The following is an 18,835-nucleotide window of genomic DNA, read 5'->3' on the forward strand; positions in this document are numbered from 1 at the left end:
GCGCAACATCACGTTATAAAAATTATCCTAAATTGGGCGTGGATATAAATTGGACAATTGAAGGCATCTAGGGCGTAATATGCGTTCAATGAAAATGAACATTGTTGCAACGTTGTAGGCAACATTATTGGCGAGGGACTTGATGCCTACTATGCAAAAGATATTTAGAGTTGTTAAACTGGTGTGAAGAGTGTGTTGATATAACGGTAATATTGTCCAAATTCTGCTTGTAACAACGATCACAATTGGTCCAAAAAATATGCATTCCATTATATTAGGCAATAATTAAGAGTAGGCAAAGTGTCATTGCAAATTCTATCAAATGTCTAACATGGCAACGAGTACAGCAGGGTGCCGTGGAACCCCTGCAGTACCTCCACAGACCCCGGATTGAGAACCCCTGCAGTACCTCCACAGACCCCGGATTTAGAACCCCTGCAGTACCTCCACAGACCCCGGATTGAGAACCCCTGCAGTACCTCCACAGACCCCGGATTTAGAACCCCTGCAGTACCTCCACAGACCCCGGATTGAGAACCCCTGCAGTACCTCCACAGACCCCGGATTGAGAACCCCTGCAGTACCTCCACAGACCCCGGATTGAGAACCCCTGCAGTACCTCCACAGACCCCGGATTGAGAACCCCTGCAGTACCTCCACAGACCCCGGATTGAGAACCCCTGATTTAGCAGATGCTCTTATCCAGAGAGATATACAGGAAGTGCATTCATCTTAAGATAGCTATTTATTTTGGAAACAAACTTAATAAATTCTTCATAAAATTGTCATCTTACCTCTTAGCTTTGGTGTCATGTTCCCCAGAGAGACTAATTTTATAGGCAGGGCCCCCCTCCTCTCTCTCCCCAGAGAGACTCATTTTAGAGCACTGACAACTAAACAGAGATCCAGCATGTTGGTTGTGGTTAACACAGTGACAACTAAACAGAGATCCAACATGTTGGTTGTGGTTAACACAGTAACAACTAAACAGAGATCCAGCATGTTGGTTGTGGTTAACACAGTGACAACTAAACAGAGATCCAACATGTTGGTTGTGGTTAACACAGTGACAACTTATTCTTGATTGTCAATTGTTCTCATTTATTCATTATCTCTTTGAGAAATAAAACATTTACTAACAGACATATCGAAACAGTCAGGTGATTTAATGCATCATGTAGTTGTGACATTTCATCTCCATGATAACTGTCAATAATAATAATAATAATAATAATAATAAGTCACTGTTTGTTAAGGTAGTTCTAGACTGTACAGCAACACAAGTCCATGTCTCACACTTATTTGTATTCACTAACAGTAGGATATGTATTGTCTTTCAATCTGTTCTTTTTTTTAAACGTATCTGAGAATGTAGACAGAAGTGATAAAATGGACATGATTGAAGGGGGGAAATCTTTGATCCATTCAGAAAGTTTATTTGTTTAATGCATCAAGTCAGAGATGTTATATTATGTAAAGTAGACTAGGTTATAATGTATAGTAGTGGGTTGTTAGTGATATGTATATTATGTAAAGTAGACTAGGTTATAATGTATAGTAGTGGGTTGTTAGTGATATGTAGATGTTATATTATGTAAAGTAGATTAGGTTATAATGTATAGTAGTGGGTTGTTAGTGATATGTAGATGTTATATTATGTAAAGTAGACTAGGTTATAATGTACAGTAGTGGGTTGTTAGTGATATGTAGATGTTATATTATGTAAAGTAGACTATGTTATAATGTATAATAGTGGGTTGTTAGTGATATGCAGATCAAGGTCTATACCTCGGCTATAGCCTACATATCATAGATGACCAGTCTAAACCTGTTCAGGTCAGTTCACATAATGTTATAGTCCTACCAGTAGCAGGACAGAGCATGTACACTATATATACAAAAGTATGTGGACACCCCTTCAAATTAGTGGATTCAGCTATTTCAGCCACACTCCATACACAAACATTGGCAGTAGAATGAGCTCATTGACTTTCAACGTGGCACCGTCATAGGATGCCACCTTTCGAACAAGTCAGTTCGTCAAATTCCTGCTGCCCCGGTCAACTGTCAGTGCTGTTATTGTGAAGTGGAAACGTCTAGGAGCAACAACGGCTCAACCGTGAAGTGGTAGGCCACACAAGCTCACAGAACGGGCCCGCCGAGTGCGGAAGCGCATAAAAATGGACTGTCCTCGGTTGCAACACTCACTACCAAGTTCCAAACTGCAACGTCAACAAAATAACTGTTAGTCGGGAGCTTCATGAAATGGGTTTCTATGACAGAGCAGCCGCACACAAGATCACCATGCTTCATGAAATGGGTTTCTATGGCCGAGCAGCCTCACACAAGATCACCGTGCTTCATGAAATGGGTTTCTATGGCCAAGCAGCCTCACACAAGATCACCGTGCTTCATGGAATGGGTTTCTATGGCCAAGCAGCCTCACACAAGATCACCGTGCGCAATGCCAAGCATCGGCTTGAGTGATGTAAAGCTCGTCGCCATTGGACTCTGGAGCAGTGGAAACACGTTCTTTGAAGTTATTAATCACGCTTCGAATCAAATCAAATTTTATTGGTCACATACACATGGTTAGCAGATGTTAATGCGAGTGTAGCGAAATGCTTGTGCTTCTAGTTCCGACAGTGCAGTAATAACCAACGAGTAATCTAACCTAACAATTCCACAACTACTACCTTATACACACAAGTGTAAAGGGATAAAGAATATGTACATAAAGATATATGAATGAGTGATGGTACAGAACGGCATAGGCAAGATGCAGTAGATGGTATAGAGTACAGTATATACATATGAGATGAGTAATGTAGGGTATGTAAACATAAAGTGGCATAGTTTAAAGTGGCTAGTGATACATGTATTACATAAAGATGGCAAGATGCAGTAGATGATATAGAGTACAGTATATACATATGAGATGAGTAATGTAGGGTATGTAAACATTATATTAAGTGGCATTGTTTAAAGTGGCTAGTGATATATTTTTACATACATTTTCATCAATTCCCATTATTAAAGTGGCTGGAGTTGAGTCAGTATGTTGGCAGCGGCCACTAAATGTTAGTGGTGGCTGTTTAACAGTCTGATGACCTTGAGATAGAAGCTGTTTTTCAGTCTCTCGGTCCCTGCTTTGATGCACCTGTACTGACCTCGCCTTCTGGATGATAGCGGGGTGAACAGGCAGTGGCTCGGGTGGTTGTTGTCCTTGATGATCCTTATGGCCTTCCTGTGACATCGGGTGGTGTAGGTGTCCTGGAGGGCAGGTAGTTTGCCCCCGGTGATGCGTTGTGCAGACCTCACTACCCTCTGGAGAGCCTTACGGTTGTGGGCGGAGCAGTTGCAGTACCAGGCGGTGATACAGCCCGACAGGATGCTCTCAATTGTGCATCTGTAGAAGTTTGTGAGTGCTTTTGGTGACAAGACGAATTTATTCAGCCTCCTGAGGTTGAAGAGGCGCTGCTGCGCCTTCTTCACAACGCTGTCTGTGTGGGTGGAACAACACTGGACGATTCTGTGCTTCCGTCTTTGTGGTAACAGTTTGGTGCACAAAGCGAGGTCCATACAGAAATGGATTGTTGAGATTGGTGTGGATGAACTTGACTGTCCTGCACAGAGCCCTGACCTCAACCCCATCGAACACCTTTGGGATGAATTGGAACGCCGACTGCGAGCCAGGCCTAATCACCCAACATCAGTGCCCGACCTCCCTAATGCTCTTGTGGCTGAATGGAAGCAAGTCCCAGCAGCAATGTTCCAACATCTAGTGGAATGCCTTCCCAGAAGAGTGGAGGCTGTTATAGCAGCAAAGGGGGGGACCATCTTCATATGAATGCCTATGATTTTGGAATGACATGTTCGACTAGCAGGTGTCCACATACTTTTGGTCATGTAGTGTATATCGCCTAATCTAAATCAAATCAAATCAAATGTTATTGGTCACTATATCTGAGCGGCATAGACTAAGATAGAGTAGAATAGTATAGAATACAGTATATACATATGAGATGAGTAATGCATAGACTAAGATACAGTAGAATAGTATAGAAAACAGTATATACATATGAGATGAGTAATACATAGACTAAGATACAGTAGAATAGTATAGAAAACAGTATATACATATGAGATGAGTAATGCATAGACTAAGATACAGTAGAATAGTATAGAATACAGTATATACATATGAGATGAGTAATACATAGACTAAGATACAGTAGAATAGTATAGAATACAGTATATACATATGAGATGAGTAATGCCAGATATTTATAGCCTTGGCCAGATACTTTTCACAACATTTCCAACAGAGACCATCAGGTTGGTCGGCATGATTAGTGATCATACTGTAGCTCAAACCTACTGTGAATGTTGAATGTCTGACGACGACCTAAATACTTTAAATTACTACTTTAGTAGTTTTTGGGGTATCTGTCCTTTACTTTACAATATATATATTTTAACAACTTTTACTTTTACTTCACTACTTTCATGAAGAAAATGATGTACTTTTTACTCCTTACATTTTCCCTGACACTTAAAAGTACTCATTGTATTTTGAATGCTTAGCAGGAAAGAAATTTGTTCAATTTGAACACTTATCAAGAGAACGTCCCTGGTCATCCCTACAGCCTCTGATCTGGCGGACTCACTAAACAGAGAACATGCCTGGTCATCCCTACAGCCTCTGATCTGGCGGACTCACTAAACAGAGAACGTCCCTGGTCATCCCTACAGCCTCTGATCTGGAGGACTCACTAAACAGAGAACATCCCTGGTCATCCCTACAGCCTCTGATCTGGCAGACTCACTAAACACAAATGCTTTGTTTTTAAATGATGTCTGAGTGTTGGAGTGTGACCCTGGCTGTCCGTAAATTAAAAGAACTAGAAAATTGTGCCATCTGGTTTACTTTTACTTTTGATGCTTAAGTATATTTTAGCAATTACATTTACCTTTAATAGTTAATTATATTTCAAATCCAATACTTTTAGACTTTTACTGAAGTAGTATTTTGCTGGGTGACTTTCACTTTTACTTGAGTCATTTTCTATTAAGGTATCTTTACTTTTACTCAAGTATGAGAATTCAGTACTTTTTCCACCACTGTTCTAACGTTCTAGAGACGTGCAAAACGAATTAACTAATCAACTAATTCCCCCAGTGACCGTCACTTTATTCCCTTATATAAAAAAAAAACACAAAAAATGCTTACACACCCAGACACACACGTCCAATCTCTCACATCACAACTTTCCCTCAACCCCAATAGGCTGGGGGAAGAGTGAATGTTGTTTATACTGAGTGTTCTTCACGGGCTGAAGATGTTTGTTACAAATATGTGCAGTTTCAACATTCTGGAACTGCGTCGGCTACAAAGTTACTTTCAATTTCATATAAGGAAATAAAGTGACGGTCTCTGGGTGAATTAGTTGTGCATTGCCCGGCTCCCCGGGTGAGCAGAGTTTACACAATTAATACCATTCCATTGGTCCTATAAATAAATGTCCCCACAGCTGTAGCACCGGGCCATGCAAAACGAACTTCCCACTGTCGCAGCGCACTGAGACGCAGAGTTCTAAAAGGTTTTAATTTCAGAATGTTCATTTGTATGCCTCAAATATTAAACTGTCTTAAAATATTTGATGATTAGTTGAATCAGGTGTGTAAGTGCTGGTAAGAACAAAAGGATTGTGAAACCCTGAGATTAACATAAAACCATATCATTGAAAAGCTCCTCCACCATCTTTACCAGACGTTTTACTGATAACATGTAGGTCTACTAATTAGTTTACACTTTGAAAACTGCTGTCTCTCAAATATTAAACTGTTTTAAAATTGTATTTATTTTTATTTCACCTTTATTTAACTCGGCAAGTCAGTTAATAATAAATTCTTATTTTCAATGACAGCCTAGGTGGGTTAACTGCCTTGTTCAGGGGCAGAACAACAGATTTGTACCTTGTCAGCTCGGGGATTTGAACTTCGGTTACTAATCCAATGCTCTAAACACTAGGCTACCCTGCCGCCCCAATACTTGATGATTAGTTGAATCAGGTGTGTAAGTGCTGGTAAGAACAAAAGGATTGAGAAACCCTGAGATAAACATAAAACCATATCATTGAAAAGCTCCTCCACCATCTTTACCAGACGTTTTACTGATAACATGTCGGTCTACTGATTAGTTTACACTTTGAAAACTGCTGTCTGTCAGCAACTCAGCTCAAGTAGCAGTTCTACTAACTAGTAATATCTCATTCCAGGTATTCATTCTCTTACTCTGTCCTTTAGAATAGATTATTGTTCAGAAATACTTACTTTATTTTTTCAGTTCTGTCCATATTGTGTTTTCTGCTCTGTCGTCTCAAAATGGATCCTGTACAAAAGAACAAATGTACTTTATGTTTCAGCTCAGCCACCTCCCCACCCTGAAAATAAAGGGATGTATTGTGTGTCCAAAGGAAAGTAGTGGGCTTGTGGAAAGTAGTGTGTGTGTCCAAAGGAATGTAGTGGGTGTGTCAAAGCGCTCTGCTATAGGTTAGAGGGTTCTGATTGAGCTGTGTTTTGTTTCATCCATTTCTTACTACATACATTGATCAACCATACATTGATCAACCATACATTGATCTACCATACATTGATCTACCATTCATTGATCCACCATACATTGATCTACCATACATTGATCTACCATACATTGATCAACCATACATTGATCCACCACAAGAGTTTAAGTAGCCACCTAGTACTACTGTCTGGCTGGGAAGTAGTTACCTAGTACTACTGTCTGGCTGGGAAGTAGCTACCTAGTACAACTGTCTGGCTGGGAAGTAGTTACCTAGTACTACTGTCTGGCTGGGAAGTAGTTACCTAGTACTACTGGGACGTAGTTACCTAGTACTACTGTCTGGGAATGGGAAGTAGTTACCTAGTACTACTGTCTGGTAATGGGAAGTAGTTACCTAGTACTACTGTCTGGCAGGGAAGTAGTTACCTAGTACTACTGTCTGGTAATGGGAAGTAGTTACCTAGTACTACTGTCTGGCAGGGAAGTAGTTACCTAGTACTACTGTCTGGTAATGGGAAGCAGTTACCTAGTACTACTGTCTGGCAGGGAAGTAGTTACCTAGTACTACTGTCTGGTAATGGGAAGTAGTTACCTAGTATTACTGTCTGGTAATGGGAAGTTGCTACCTAGTACTACTGTCTGGTAATGGGAAGTAGCTACCTAGTACTACTGTCTGGCTGGGAAGTAGTTACCTAGTACTACTGTCTGGCTGGGAAGTAGTTACCTAGTACTACTGTCTGGCTGGGAAGTAGTTACCTAGTACTACTGTCTGGCTGGGAAGTAGTTACCTAGTACTACTGTCTGGTAATGGGAAGTAGTTACCTAGTACTACTGTCTGGTAATGGGAAGTAGTTACCTAGTACTACTGTCTGGTAATGGCTGGGAAGTAGCTACCTAGTACTACTGTCTGGCTGGGAAGTAGTTACCTAGTACTACTGTCTGGCTGGGAAGTAGTTACCTAGTACTACTGTCTGGTAATGGCTGGGAAGTATTTACCTAGTACTACTGTCTGGTAATGGCTGGGAAGTAGCTACCTAGTACTACTGTCTGGGAATGGGCAGTAGTTACCTAGTACTACTGTCTGGCTGGGAAGTAGTTACCTAGTACTACTGTCTGGCTGGGAAGTAGCTACCTAGTACAACTGTCTGGCTGGGAAGTAGTTACCTAGTACTACTGTCTGGCTGGGAAGTAGTTACCTAGTACTACTGGGACGTAGTTACCTAGTACTACTGTCTGGGAATGGGAAGTAGTTACCTAGTACTACTGTCTGGCTGGGAAGTAGTTACCTAGTACTACTGTCTGGTAATGGGAAGTAGCTACCTAGTACTACTGTCTGGCAGGGAAGTAGTTACCTAGTACTACTGTCTGGTAATGGGAAGTAGTTACCTAGTACTTCTGTCTGGCAGGGAAGTAGTTACCTAGTACTACTGTCTGGTAATGGGAAGTAGTTACCTAGTACTACTGTCTGGCAGGGAAGTAGTTACCTAGTACTACTGTCTGGTAATGGGAAGTTGCTACCTAGTACTACTGTCTGGTAATGGGAAGTAGCTACCTAGTACTACTGTCTGGCTGGGAAGTAGTTACCTAGTACTACTGTCTGGCTGGGAAGTAGTTACCTAGTACTACTGTCTGGCTGGGAAGTAGTTACCTAGTACTACTGTCTGGCTGGGAAGTAGTTACCTAGTACTACTGTCTGGTAATGGGAAGTAGTTACCTAGTACTACTGTCTGGTAATGGGAAGTAGCTGCCTAGAACTACTGTCTGGTAATGGGAAGTAGTTACCTAGTACTACTGTCTGGTAATGGGAAGTAGTTACCTAGTACTACTGTCTGGTAATGGGAAGTAGTTACCTAGTACTACTGTCTGGTAATGGGAAGTAGCTACCTAGTACTACTGTCTGGTAATGGGAAGTATTTACCTAGTACTACTGTCTGGTAATGGGAAGTAGTTACCTAGTACTACTGTCTGGTAATGGGAAGTAGCTACCTAGTACTACTGTCTGGTAATGGGAAGTAGCTACCTAGAACTACTGTCTGGTAATGGGAAGTAGTTACCTAGTACTACTGTCTGGTAATGGGAAGTAGTTACCTAGTACTACTGTCTGGTAATGGGAAGTAGTTACCTAGTACTACTGTCTGGTAATGGGAAGTAGTTACCTAGTAGCAGGGTGACAGCTGCACACACATTCCACACATGAAGTACACCCATCATCAATAGTTTTAATTACAAATTAACAATCTTCAGTTTTAAAACTGAAAATGTAAAATTATTTGTGTAAAAGTATGGGTCCTCTGGCTTAAAAACAGAAGTCCAAACTCTTGTGGCATGGTACCTCAATGTATGGTAGATCAATGTATGGTGGATCAATGTATGGTACCTCAATGTATGGTAGATCAATGTTTGGTAGATCAATGTATGCTAGATCAATGTATGGTACCTCAATGTATGGTAGATCAATGTTTGGTAGATCAATGTATGGTGGATCAATGTTTGGTAGATCAATGTATGGTGGATCAATGTATGGTAGATCAATGTATGGTAGATCAATGTATGGTGGATCAATGTATGGTTGATCAATGTATGGTTGATCAATGTATGGTAGATCAATGTATGGTGGATCAATGTTTGGTAGATCAATGTATGGTGGATCAATGTTTGGTAGATCAATGTATGGTGGATCAATGTATGGTTGATCAATGTATGGTTGATCAATGTATGGTAGATCAATGTATGGTAGATCAATGTATGGTAGATCAATGTATGGTTGATCAATGTATGGTAGATCAATGTATGGTGGATCAATGTATGGTAGATCAATGTATGGTTGATCAATGTATGGTAGATCAATGTATGGTTGATCAATGTATGGTAGATCAATGTATGGTAGATCAATGTATGGTAGATCAATGTATGGTAGATCAATGTATGGTACCTCAATGTATGGTAGATCAATGTATGGTTGTTGAGTAGTAAGAAATGGATGAAACAAAACACAGCTCAATCAGAACCCTCTAACCAATAGCAGAGCGCTTTGACACACCCACTACATTCCTTTGGACACACAATACATCCCTTTATTTTCAGGGTGGGGAGGTGGCTGAGCTGAAACATAAAGTACATTTGTTCTTTTGTACAGGATCCATTTTGAGACGACAGAGCAGAAAACACTATATGGAGAGAACTGAAAACCAAAGTAAGTATTTCTGAACAATAATCTATTCTAAAGGACATTGTAAGAGAATGAATACCTAGAATTAGATATTACTAGTTAGTAGAACTCCTACTTGAGTTGAGTTGCTGACAGACAGCAGTTTTCAAAGTTTAAACTAATCAGTAGGCCTACCTACATGTTATCAGTAAAACGTCTGGTAAAGATGGTGGAGGAGCTTTTCAATTATATGGTTTTATGTTTAAGTAGTAACTTAGTACTACTGTCTGGTAATGGGAAGTAGTTACCTAGTACTACTGTCTGGTTATGGGAAGTAGTTACCTAGTACTACTGTCCGGTAATGGGAAGAATTTACCTAGTACTACTTTCTGGCTGGGAAGTAGTTACCTAGTACTACTGTCTGGCTGGGAAGTAGTTACCTAGTACTACTGTCTGGTAATGGGAAGTAGTTACCTAGTACTACTGTCTGGTAATGGGAAGTAGATACCTAGTACTACTGTCTGGTAATGGGAAGTAGTTACCTAGTACTACTGTCTGGTAATGGGAAGTAGTTACCTAGTACTACTGTCTGGTAATGGGAAGTAGTTACCTAGTACTACTGTCTGGTAATGGGAAGTAGCTACCTAGTACTACTGTCTGGTAATGGGAAGTAGTTACCTAGTACTACTGTCTGCTAATGGGAAGTAGTTACCTAGTACTACTGTCTGCTAATGGGAAGTAGTTACCTAGTACTACTGTCTGGTAATGGGAAGTAGTTACCTAGTACTACTGTCTGGTAATGGGAAGTAGTTACCTAGTACTACTGTCTGGTAATGGGAAGTAGCTACCTAGTACTACTGTCTGGTAATGGGAAGTAGTTACCTAGTACTACTGTCTGGTAATGGGAAGTAGTTACCTAGTACTACTGTCTGCTAATGGGAAGTAGTTACCTAGTACTACTGTCTTGTAATGGGAAGTAGTTACCTAGTACTACTGTCTGGTAATGGGAAGTAGGTACCTAGTACTACTGTCTGGTAATGGGAAGTAGTTACCTAGTACTACTGTCTGGTAATGGGAAGTAGTTACCTAGTACTACTGTCTGGCTGGGAAGTAACTACCTAGTACTACTGTCTGGTAATGGGAAGTAGTTACCTAGTACTACTGTCTGGTAATGGGAAGTAGTTACCTAGTACTACTGTCTGGTAATGAGAAGTAGCTACCTAGTACTACTGTCTGGCTGGGAAGTAACTACCTAGTACTACTGTCTGGTAATGGGAAGTAGTTACCTAGTACTACTGTCTGGTAATGGGAAGTAGTTACCTAGTACTACTGTCTGGTAATGAGAAGTAGCTACCTAGTACTACTGTCTGGTAATGAGAAGTAGTTACCTAGTACTACTGTCTGGTAATGGGAAGTTGTTACCTAGTACTACTGTCTGGTAATGAGAAGTAGTTACCTAGTACTACTGTCTGGCTGGGAAGTAACTACCTAGTACTACTCTCTGGTAATGGGAAGTAGTTACCTAGTACTACTGTCTGGTAATGGGAAGTAGCTACCTAGTACTACTGTCTGGTAATGGGAAGTATTTACCTAGTACTACTGTCTGGTAATGGGAAGTAGTTACCTAGTACTACTGTCTGGTAATGGGAAGTAGTTACCTAGTACTACTGTCTGGTAATGGGAAGTAGCTACCTAGTACTACTGTCTGGTAATGGGAAGTAGCTACCTAGTACTACTGTCTGGTAATGGGAAGTAGTTACCTAGTACTACTGTCTGGTAATGGGAAGTAGTTACCTAGTACTACTGTCTGGTAATGGGAAGTAGTTACCTAGTACTACTGTCTGGTAATGGGAAGTAGTTACCTAGTACTACTGTCTGGTAATGGGAAGTAGTTACCTAGTACTACTGTCTGGCTGGGAAGTAACTACCTAGTACTACTGTCTGGTAATGGGAAGTAGTTACCTAGTACTACTGTCTGGTAATGGGAAGTAGTTACCTAGTACTACTGTCTGGTAATGAGAAGTAGCTACCTAGTACTACTGTCTGGCTGGGAAGTAACTACCTAGTACTACTGTCTGGTAATGGGAAGTAGTTACCTAGTACTACTGTCTGGTAATGGGAAGTAGTTACCTAGTACTACTGTCTGGTAATGAGAAGTAGCTACCTAGTACTACTGTCTGGTAATGAGAAGTAGTTACCTAGTACTACTGTCTGGTAATGGGAAGTTGTTACCTAGTACTACTGTCTGGTAATGAGAAGTAGTTACCTAGTACTACTGTCTGGCTGGGAAGTAACTACCTAGTACTACTCTCTGGTAATGGGAAGTAGTTACCTAGTACTACTGTCTGGTAATGGGAAGTAGCTACCTAGTACTACTGTCTGGTAATGGGAAGTATTTACCTAGTACTACTGTCTGGTAATGGGAAGTAGTTACCTAGTACTACTGTCTGGTAATGGGAAGTAGTTACCTAGTACTACTGTCTGGTAATGGGAAGTAGCTACCTAGTACTACTGTCTGGTAATGGGAAGTAGCTACCTAGTACTACTGTCTGGTAATGGGAAGTAGTTACCTAGTACTACTGTCTGGTAATGGGAAGTAGTTACCTAGTACTACTGTCTGGTAATGGGAAGTAGTTACCTAGTACTACTGTCTGGTAATGGGAAGTAGTTACCTAGTACTACTGTCTGGTAATGGGAAGTAGTTACCTAGTACTACTGTCTGGTAATGGGAAGTAGTTACCTAGTACTACTGTCTGGTAATGGGAACTAGTTACCTAGTACTACTGTCTGGTAATGGGAAGTAGTTACCTAGTACTACTGTCTGGTAATGGGAAGTAGTTACCTAGTACTACTGTCTGGTAATGGGAAGTAGTTACCTAGTACTACTGTCTGGTAATGGGAAGTAGCTACCTAGTACTACTGTCTGGTAATGGGAAGTAGTTACCTAGTACTACTGTCTGGTAATGGGAAGTAGTTACCTAGTACTACTGTCTGGTAATGGGAAGTAGCTACCTAGTACTACTGTCTGGTAATGGGAAGTAGCTACCTAGTACTACTGTCTGGTAATGGGAAGTACTAGTAGCAGGGTGACAGCTGCACACACATTCCACACATGAAGTACACCAATAATTTTAATTACAAATTAACAATCTTCAGTTTTAAAACTGAAAATGTAAAATTATTTGTGTAAAATTATGGGTCCTCTGGCTTAAAAACAGAAGTCCAAACTCTTGTGGCATGGTACCTCAATGTATGGTAGATCAATGTATGGTAGATCAATGTATGGTAGCTCAATGTATGGTAGATCAATGTATGGTGGATCAATGTATGGTAGATCAATGTATGGTAGATCAATGTATGGTAGATCAATGTATGGTAGATCAATGTATGGTAGATCAATGTATGGTAGATCAATGTATGGTTGATCAATGTATGGTAGATCAATGTATGGTGGATCAATGTATGGTTGATCAATGTATGGTAGATCAATGTATGGTAGATCAATGTATGGTTGATCAATGTATGGTAGATCAATGTATGGTAGATCAATGTATGGTAGATCAATGTATGGTAGATCAATGTATGGTAGATCAATGTATGGTAGATCAATGTATGGTAGATTAATGTATGGTTGATCAATGTATGGTAGATCAATGTATGGTAGACCATTGTATGGTAGATCAATGTATGGTAGATCAATGTATGGTAGATCAATGTATGGTACCTCAATGTATGGTAGCTCAATGTATGGTAGATCAATGTATGGTAGATCAATGTATGGTTGATCAATGTATGGTAGATCAATGTATGGTAGATCAATGTATGGTTGATCAATGTATGATAGATCAACGTATGGTAGATCAATGTATGGTAGATCAATTTATGGTTGATCAATGTATGGTAGATCAATTTATGGTAGATCAATGTATGGTAGATCAATGTATGGTAGATCAATGTATGGTAGATCAATTTATGGTTGATCAATGTATGGTTGATCAATGTATGGTAGATCAATGTATGGTTGATCAATGTATGGTAGATCAATGTATGGTAGATCAATGTATGGTAGATCAATGTATGGTAGATCAATGTATGGTACCTCAATGTATGGTAGATCAATGTATGGTTGTTGAGTAGTAAGAAATGGATGAAACAAAACACAGCTCAATCAGAACCCTCTAACCTATAGCAGAGCGCTTTGACACACCCACTACATTCCTTTGGACACACCCACTACTTTCCACAAGCCCACTACTTTCCTTTGGACACACAATACATCCCTTTATTTTCAGGGTGGGGAGGTGGCTGAGCTGAAACATAAAGTACATTTGTTCTTTTGTACAGGATCCATTTTGAGACGACAGAGCAGAAAACACTATATGGACAGAACTGAAAACCAAAGTAAGTATTTCTGAACAATAATCTATTCTAAAGGACATTGTAAGAGAATGATTACATATAATGAGATATTACTAGTTAGTAGAACTGCTACTTGAGTTGTGTTGCTGACAGACAGCAGTTTTCAAAGTGTAAACTAATCAGTAGGCCTACCTACATGTTATCAGTAAAACGTCTGGTAAAGATGGTGGAGGAGCTTTTCAATTATATGGTTTTATGTTTAAGTAGTAACTTGGTACTACTGTCTGGTAATGGGAAGTAGTTACCTAGTACTACTGTCTGGTAATGAGAAGTAGCTACCTAGTACTACTGTCTGGTAATGGGAAGTAGTTACCTAGTACTACTGTCTGGTAATGGGAAGAATTTACCTAGTACTACTGTCTGGCTGGGAAGTAGTTACCTAGTACTACTGTCTGGTAATGGGAAGTAGATACTTAGTACTACTGTCTGGCTGGGAAGTAGTTACCTAGTACTACTGTCTGGTAATGGGAAGTAGATACCTAGTACTACTGTCTGGTAATGGGAAGTAGTTACCTAGTACTACTGTCTGGTAATGGGAAGTAGTTACCTAGTACTACTGTCTGGTAATGGGAAGTAGCTACCTAGTACTACTGTCTTGTAATGGGAAGTAGTTACCTAGTACTACTGTCTGGTAATGGGAAGTAGTTACCTAGTACTACTGTCTGCTAATGGGAAGTAGTTACATAGTACTACTGTCTTGTAATGGGAAGTAGTTACCTAGTACTACTGTCTGGTAATGGGAAGTAGTTACCTAGTAATACTGTCTGGTAATGGGAAGTAGCTACCTAGTACTACTGTCTGACAATGGGAAGTAGTTCGTACTACTGTCTGGTAATGGGAAGTAGTTACCTAGTACTACTGTCTGGTAATGGGAAGTAGTTACCTAGTACTACTGTCTGGCTGGGAAGTAGTTACCTAGTACTACTGTCTGGTAATGGGAAGTAGTTACCTAGTACTACTGTCTGGTAATGAGAAGTAGCTACCTAGTACTACTGTCTGGCTGGGAAGTAACTACCTAGTACTACTGTCTGGTAATGGGAAGTAGTTACCTAGTACTACTGTCTGGTAATGGGAAGTAGTTACCTAGTACTACTGTCTGGTAATGAGAAGTAGCTACCTAGTACTACTGTCTGGTAATGAGAAGTAGTTACCTAGTACTACTGTCTGGTAATGGGAAGTAGTTACCTAGTACTACTGTCTGGTAATGAGAAGTAGTTACCTAGTACTACTGTCTGGTAATGGGAAGTAACTACCTAGTACTACTGTCTGGTAATGGGAAGTAGTTACCTAGTACTACTGTCTGGCTGGGAAGTAGTTACCTAGTACTACTGTCTGGTAATGGGAAGTAGTTACCTAGTACTACTGTCTGGTAATGAGAAGTAGCTACCTAGTACTACTGTCTAGCTGGGAAGTAACTACCTAGTACTACTGTCTGGTAATGGGAAGTAGTTACCTAGTACTACTGTCTGGTAATGGGAAGTAGTTACCTAGTACTACTGTCTGGTAATGAGAAGTAGCTACCTAGTACTACTGTCTGGTAATGAGAAGTAGTTACCTAGTACTACTGTCTGGTAATGGGAAGTAGTTACCTAGTACTACTGTCTGGTAATGAGAAGTAGTTATGTCTGGTAATGGGAAGTAGTTACCTAGTACTACTGTCTGGTAATGGGAAGTAGTTACCTAGTACTACTGTCTGGTAATGGGAAGTAGTTACCTAGTACTACTGTCTGGTAATGGGAAGTAGTTACCTAGTACTATTGTCTGCTAATGGGAAGTAGCTACCTAGTACTACTGTCTGGTAATGGGAAGTAGCTACCTAGTACTACTGTCTGGTAATGGGAAGTAGTTACCTAGTACTACTGTCTGGTAATGGGAAGTAGTTACCTAGTACTACTGTCTGGTAATGGGAAGTAGTTACCTAGTACTACTGTCTGGTAATGGGAAGTAGTTACCTAGTACTACTGTCTGTAATGGGAAGTAGTTACCTAGTACTACTGTCTGGTAATGGAAGTAGTTACCTAGTACTACTGTCTGGTAATGGGAAGTAGTTACCTAGTACTACTGTCTGGTAATGGGAAGTAGTTACCTAGTACTACTGTCTGGTAATGGGAAGTAGTTACCTAGTACTACTGTCTGGTAATGGGAAGTAGTTACCTAGTACTACTGTCTGGTAATGGGAAGTAGTTACCTAGTACTACTGTCTGGTAATGGGAAGTAGTTACCTAGTACTACTGTCTGGTAATGGGAAGTAGTTACCTAGTACTACTGTCTGGTAATGGGAAGTAGTTACCTAGTACTACTGTCTGGTAATGGCTGGAAGTAGTTACCTAGTACTACTGTCTGGTAATGGGAAGTAGTACCTAGTACTACTGTCTGGTAATGGGAAGTAGTTACCTAGTACTACTGTCTGCTAATGGGAAGTAGTTACCTAGTACTACTGTCTGGTAATGGGAAGTAGTTACCTAGTACTACTGTCTGGTAATGGGAAGTAGCTACCTAGTACTACTGTCTGGTAATGGGAAGTAGTTACCTAGTACTACTGTCTGGTAATGGGAAGTAGTTACCTAGTACTACTGTCTGGTAATGGGAAGTAGTTACCTAGTACTACTGTCTGGTAATGGGAAGTAGTTACCTAGTACTACTGTCTGGTAATGGGAAGTAGTTACCTTGTACTACTGTCTGGTAATGGCTGGGAAGTAGCTACCTAGTACTACTGTCTGGTAATGGGAAGTAGCTACCTAGTACTACTGTCTGGTAATGGGAAGTAGTTAACTAGTAGCAGGGTGGCAGCTGCACACACATTCCACACATGAAGTACACCAATAATTTTAATTACAAATTAACAATCTTCAGTTTTAAAACTGAAAATGTAAAATTATTTGTGTAAAAGTATGGGTCCTCTGGCTTAAAAACAGAAGTCCAAACTCTTGTGGCATGGTACCTCAATGTATGGTAGCTCAATGTATGGTAGATCAATGTATGTTAGCTCAATGTATGGTAGATCAATGTATGGTGGATCAATGTATGGTAGATCAATGTATGGTAGATCAATGTATGGTAGATCAATGTATGGTACCTCAATGTATGGTAGATCAATGTATGGTGGATCAATGTATGGTAGATCAATGTATGGTAGATCAATGTATGGTAGATCAATGTATGGTAGATCAATGTATGGTAGATCAATGTATGGTAGATCAATGTATGGTAGATCAATGTATGGTAGATCAATGTATGGTAGATCAATGTATGGTACCTCAATGTATGGTAGATCAATGTATGGTTGTTGAGTAGTAAGAAATGGATGAAACAAAACACAGCTCAATCAGAACCCTCTAACCTATAGCAGAGCGCTTTGACACACCCACTACATTCCTTTGGACACACTAACTACTTTCCACAAGCCCACTACTTTCCTTTGGACACACAATACATCCCTTTATTTTCAGGGTGGGGAGGTGGCTGAGCTGAAACATAAAGTACATTTGTTCTTTTGTACAGGATCCATTTTGAGACGACAGAGCAGAAAACACTATATGGACAGAACTGAAAACCAAAGTAAGTATTTCTGAACAATAATTCATTCTAATGAACAGACTAAGAGAATTAATACCTGGAATGAGATATTACTAGTTAGTAGAACTGTTACTTGAGTTGAGTTGCTGACAGACAGCAGTTTTCAAAGTTTAAACTAATCAGTAGGCCTACCTACATGTTATCAGTAAAACGTCTGGTAAAGATGGTGGAGGAGCTTTTCAATTATATGGTTTTATGTTTAAGTAGTAACTTAGTACTACTGTCTGGTAATGGGAAGTAGTTACCTAGTACTACTGTCTGGTAATGAGAAGTAGCTACCTAGTACTACTGTCTGGTTATGGGAAGTAGTTACCTAGTACTACTGTCCGTGTTGGGAAGAATTTACCTAGTACTACTTTCTGGCTGGGAAGTAGTTACCTAGTACTACTGTCTGGCTGGGAAGTAGTTACCTAGTACTACTGTCTGGTAATGGGAAGTAGTTACCTAGTACTACTGTCTGGTAATGGGAAGTAGATACCTAGTACTACTGTCTGGTAATGGGAAGTAGTTACCTAGTACTACTGTCTGGTAATGGGAAGTAGTTACCTAGTACTACTGTCTGGTAATGGGAAGTAGTTACCTAGTACTACTGTCTGGTAATGGGAAGTAGTTACCTAGTACTACTGTCTGGTAATGGGAAGTAGTTACCTAGTACTACTGTCTGGTAATGGGAAGTAGCTACCTAGTACTACTGTCTGGTAATGGGAAGTAGTTACCTAGTACTACTGTCTGGTAATGGGAAGTAGTTACCTAGTACTACTGTCTGGTAATGGGAAGTAGTTACCTAGTACTACTGTCTGGTAATGGGAAGTAGTTACCTAGTACTACTGTCTGGTAATGGGAAGTAGTTACCTAGTACTACTGTCTGGTAATGGGACGTAGTTACCTAGTACTACTGTCTGGTAATGGGAAGTAGCTACCTAGTACTACTGTCTGGTAATGGGAAGTAGCTACCTAGTACTACTGTCTGGTAATGGGAAGTAGTTACCTAGTACTACTGTCTGGTAATGGGAAGTAGTTATCCTAGTACTACTGTCTGGTAATGGGAAGTAGTTACCTAGTACTATTGTCTGGTAATGGGAAGTAGCTACCTAGTACTACTGTCT

The sequence above is a fragment of the Salvelinus namaycush genome, unplaced genomic scaffold (assembly GCF_016432855.1).
Source record: "Salvelinus namaycush isolate Seneca unplaced genomic scaffold, SaNama_1.0 Scaffold68, whole genome shotgun sequence".
Lineage (NCBI taxonomy): Eukaryota > Metazoa > Chordata > Actinopteri > Salmoniformes > Salmonidae > Salvelinus > Salvelinus namaycush.